This window comes from Sardina pilchardus, chromosome 13 (assembly GCF_963854185.1).
Source record: "Sardina pilchardus chromosome 13, fSarPil1.1, whole genome shotgun sequence".
NCBI classification, from domain to species: domain Eukaryota; kingdom Metazoa; phylum Chordata; class Actinopteri; order Clupeiformes; family Clupeidae; genus Sardina; species Sardina pilchardus.
Window position 1 is genome coordinate 1,686,599 of NC_085006.1, and position 5,519 is coordinate 1,692,117.

Sequence of the window (5,519 nt, forward strand, 5' to 3'; positions counted from 1 at the left end):
TTTAAGTGTAACATACATTGTTTTCAAACAATACCTTCAAAATTCAACCTTAAAAAACACGAAAACATATATTTGTCAAGATAAATCTTATGTTTTACCTAATAGCTATCGCAGATATAGTGTGTGAGTTATAGACAATGTTGTGCTCTCTTCAGTGAAAGAAACAGAATCAATGTATTACCTTTGGTTCAAAAGTTATGATCAATTTACTCATAACTGCAAGTTGAAGTGACGAGTAGAATTTTTAAAAAGTAGAATGCTTTCATTCCCTGATTTAAAATTCAACTCCAAAATACACAGATATGTTGTTCATGTAATAAGTATAAGTGTATTTAACCATCTCAGTTGTATAGCTAAATGTGGCATGTTTTACCTTGCCTTAAGAGCCAATAACCTTTGTGAGTGAAAAAAGACTAAAGGTGAAGTAAAGACTAGCTGATTGAGAATGCTTCTCTCTATGGATCATTCTGTTACGAAAACAAGAATAGAGAAAAGACACTGACACACGATTTCTAATGGAAAAAATATAGTTCATTTTATTTTAAAATTGATAAATTATATTAAATCTTTAAGAACCCAGGTATAACACTTAAACATTTACAAACAAGCAGTACTAGAACTACAAGAGTAAGAAGACAACACTGTAACAAGCGTCTACGCTTTCTACCTGACATGGGCCTGTCAGGGAATGGCTAACCAAACCCAAAATAATCTTGTCATAAGAATGTTAATTAGTAGAAATGTAAATATAAATGTAATGAAACTATTACCACTATTCCTGTCATTATTATAAGAAGTAATGCTCTTGTAACGATAAAAATTGTGCACATGCGCAGTTGCGCAAGCGCGTGCGCACACACAAACAAAAACATTGTTACTCAGCTGAGGATGATGGGAGATCACTCCCCTCCTCCTCCTCTTCTTCCACATCTTCCTCACTCAGTAGCTGGCTATCCAGGTACTCCTCCATGTCCATCCCTGCATGATCCTGTAGTTGATGACCTGGAGCTCCTCAGCAGTCAGTTGTCTCCTTTCCCTGAGAGACCATCAACCGTGCATACTGGCTCTTCTCCCCCTCCATCTAAAATAATGAGGAGAAAAAAGATAGGCCTGTAAATAACTTACTAGGTTGTTACAATACAATCTGAATCACCTCAAACTATGTCCTTTTTCACTAAAGACACGGTCACTGGAAGGCTGACTGATGACTTGGAGAAATAACACACACACACAAACATTTAGTTACCCAGCTGAGGATGATGGGAGATCACTCTCCACCTCCTCTTCCACATCCTCTTCACTCAGTAGCTGGCTATCCATGTACTCAGTGTCCATCCCTTCATGATCCTGTAGTTGATGCTCACAGATGACCTGGAACTCCTCTGCGATCAGTTGTCTCCTTTCCCTGAGAGACTCCATCAACCGTGCATACTGGCTCTTCTCCCCCTCCATCTAAAATAATGAGGAGAAAAAAGATAAGCCTGTAAATAACTTACTTGGTTGTTACAATACAATCTGAATCACCTCTAACTATGTCCTTTTTCATCAGTCACTGGAAGGCTGACTGATGATTTGGAGAAATAACATTAGCCTGTGAACTCACTTGAAGCAAATTAGTATTAAATCCTTGACTAAACATTACAGACCAGCTTGCAAACCAACACTGATATAAGACAACTAAGCAAGAAAATAAGACAGAAACCATCTAGAGAGCACATGTATGCAAACACACACACACACACACACCGTGTTATTTCGTGGCAGCGTAAAGACGAAATATTGCGTCTCGACGTGGAGTAGAGAAAATACCCACTTGAGTTTACAAGTGTTAACGTTAGTTGGCAAGTATCGCCATAACCTTGATCAAGAAAATTATAGTCTACGACCTAAGCAATAGCTATGACACATTTACTACACGTCTTCATATGCAAAAGTAGCCGACAATAAACGAAAACCTTGCGTTAGACCCCTGGCACAATCATCGCGTTTGGATACATTAGCACCTTTCATGTTTGACAGATCATATCTAGCAAGCTAACCAACTTGGCTGCATATAACTGTAAAATGTGGTACATATTTCGACGAAATAACTGATTTATTTGAGAATAAAATAGCCTACCAATAGATGTCCTTCACATAAGGTGATATAGATAGAGCATTTGAGCGAAACTGAAGGACAGGAGGGCGCGTCCCGGGCATGTCGAACCAAAAATATATCTGGAGCTGGAAATGTACAGCTAGCGTGCTAACGGTAATGATTGCTGTAGTATTACCTGACAAGCTATTTTGTTCAAACTTGAATACATCTCTAAAGTAACAGTCCTAGTAGTTAGCTTTCCATGTTTTCCATGTTACCCCCCAATAAATCATTGAAAATAGTAACAGTTTACTAAAGACAACAGTTTGCTAAAACACCAGCAACCAGCTGATGTGAACACACGCAAAATGGTCATATACACACGGTGCAATTACTAAATGGCTAAATAAAAACGACGAAATAACTGGTTTATTTGGGAATAAAATAGCCTACCAATCAGGTGTCCTTCACATAAGATGATATAGATAGAGTATTTGAGAGACACTGGTCAGGACAGGAGGACGCGTCGTGGGCAAAATATTTCTGGAGAGAGAAGCTCTACTTACAGCTAACGTTATGAGTTGCTGTAGCATTACATGACAGGCTATTTCGTTCAAATTGAATACATATCTAAGGTGACAGTCCTAGTAGTTGGCTCATCATGTTTTACATATAGTTACCCCCAAAAAATCATTGAAAATAGCAACATTTTACTAAAGATAACAGTTTGCTATACCCGCAAATATTGCGAGCTGAAGTAAACACAGACGCATATGTTACGGTCACACACTCACGGTGCAATTACTGGTAAAAACAGCTAAATAAAAACGATTTTGAAGTAATAACGTGGATAGGTACAATAACAACACATAAAAAGACTGTTTTACCTCAGTTCATCCACCAGTTTGTCCTTCAAACGACGTTATCATGTCTGATGTATGGTGACAGCTAGCGTTGCTCCTTCAGATGCAGCAGGCAGAGGGACATTTCAACTTCTTGTTTTCTCTTCAAGTAGTGAAACAGTTTCGCGCCACAAATCCCTTAACCAATCATATCACTGTAAAGCTTATGATGTGACGTTTATGAGGAAGTTTTCATTAATAAAATCAGTTGAGGTATGGCGGAGTTATTAGACTCAACGTCATCGTTCCTGGAGGAACGATATTTACGTGGTTCGTCAACAAAGGGTTAATGCAATCAATGGCTGAGTTGTACCTAAAATACATATATTGAAAACTGTAAAGGCCTAGCCTATGCCATCTGATGTTAACCTATGTTTATGCGCTGTTAGTTCGAATAATTAATTATAATTTTCCAAGCAGCGCTTTCTGGAAAGAAATATGCATCCATGTCCATTGCCCTCTGCTTGCTTTTATTCCTTCTGCTTGCAGTAATGTAGTAGGCAATGTGTGGCAAATGTAGTAGGTTTACTTTGGTAATAGAACATAGTAGGCTACCTTATGACGGAAATACCTACAGTAGCCTACATCATACTAATTTAGGCCTATACGTTATGGTACAGTATGGCGTTTCCAATATGACCCAGGGTTAGATACTGCCCATGTAGCCTACGGCGGACTACATTATAAGCGAGATACTGTATGTCATGTAGACCGAACGTTTATGGATAGGCTATGTTTCTAGTGTATAGCGAATAGTATAAGTAGTTCACCGGTCATTCTTCATTCATTCTGCGCGTCGGGATTCAAGCAATATCGATGTCAGCGGCTGTTTACTTTCAAGAATGTCCAGTGACCTTTAGGCCTACCTTTATATCTTTTTATATGTTAGCCTGCATTATCCTAATTGTTATTATCCACGTATTGCCATCTGGTCTTGGGCACTGCCATCAGACACAGGCTATGCAATCAGACGCGTGCTATAACTCATTGCAACTCGGCCGCAATTATGAAGATGCAAAACTCTGCTTTTCAGAGGATAGATTATGTCTATTTACCTTTATATATTTTTATATAGGCTAAAGTGGGTAACCCAAGAATTCTGTGATCACGGTAATGCGCCTGTGCGTGCGTTTGATAAAGGCAACAATGCAATTACCGTGAGAATGGAATGTTAACACCAAATTCTTGAATTTCCCCTTGGGGATCAATAAAATATCTATCTATCTATCTATCTATCTATCTATCTATCTATCTATAGATTATGTCTATTTGCGATGTAAAGATGCTGAAAAATACCTGTCCATATATAGCCTACATTATAATATTATCTTTCTGTTGTGGAGCTTGGAATATCATGAACGCAAGTCATATTTCCCTCTTCTAAACAAGCGTAAATGGACACTTTATGGTCAATATCGATGGGAACATTAAATATATAGATGACTCTATGGCCTGCCTGCTTTTTTGAATGCTATGAAATAGATAAGATATAGCCTAGGCATGGCACGGGTGTAGTAGTAAAATAAGAAGTGGGTAACCCATGAATTCTGTGATCACGGTAATGCGCTGTTTCATAACGCATTCAGAATATGTTTGATTATGGTAGAGGATATTATCAAGTGTTTATAAAATAGATAGATAGATAGATAGGCTAGATAGGTAGATATAGATAGATAGATAGATAGATAGATAGATAGATACTTTATTGATCCCCAAGGGGAAATTCAAGATTGGTGGATTAAATGGTTCGTGTTGATGAGTGTTCATATTGTGAATGCAGATAATACAGTGTGCTTTTTCAATGTTAAAAGTTGAAATAGGTGAATACGTCTTTGGAGAGGTTGATAAACTCTATTTTTAAAATGCCTGGGGTGAATAAACTGCGTTTACTTACTTTTAGCCTCCACTACAATATTATAGGATTTTTTCACTTTCCTTTTCCAACCTTTAAGAGTTAGTTAAAACTTTAACTTCTATACTTACTACTTACAACTTCTGCTGATATTGATCATGCATATGGTAGAGAACTACATGAGATCGTTGATCTTCTTGGAATTTTGAGAATTCATCGCATTTGGACCTCAGATTACTTGCAGTACCCTGGCACTACCACAAGGAAATGGTCGTACGTCAGGTTGGAACCTGACGTGGAGATAAGCACTTTTCCACGTCAAAGACGGTCTTTATAAATCTGAGCGTTGGCATGGATTTGAGCGTACGCACGGTCTTAGATCAAATCTGTGCGTAAGAAAGTTTTATAAATGAGGCCCCTGGCGTTATCCGATCATTTCTGCGTGTTTTTTGATGTGTCTATGTCCCCACACAGTCAGAACAGATCTATGTTGGTAAAAAGGAGAGTCATAAATGAACAGACAAGTGTTCTTTTTGAGCAAGCACTCTCACAGGCGTCAAGTAATCTGTCAGACTCGGTAGAAGACTTACTGGATCACTTTAATGCAAAAATGGCAAATGATATGGATGACATTGCTCCATTAAAATTCAAGAAAGTTAAGGAGAAACAGAAAGCACCATGGAAGCAG

At 38.1% G+C, this 5,519-nt stretch overlaps 1 long non-coding RNA gene across 1 annotated transcript; it reads right to left on the minus strand.

The window, feature by feature from the left end:
• Positions 1-780: 780 nt before the first annotated feature.
• On the minus strand, positions 781-3,250 carry LOC134099487 (uncharacterized). The gene is made up of 3 exons (XR_009941132.1): positions 2,965-3,250; positions 1,247-1,452; positions 781-1,081 (listed from the first exon to the last, which is right to left on the minus strand). It is a non-coding gene; the product is annotated as an uncharacterized LOC134099487 (long non-coding RNA).
• Positions 3,251-5,519: the final 2,269 nt, after the last annotated feature.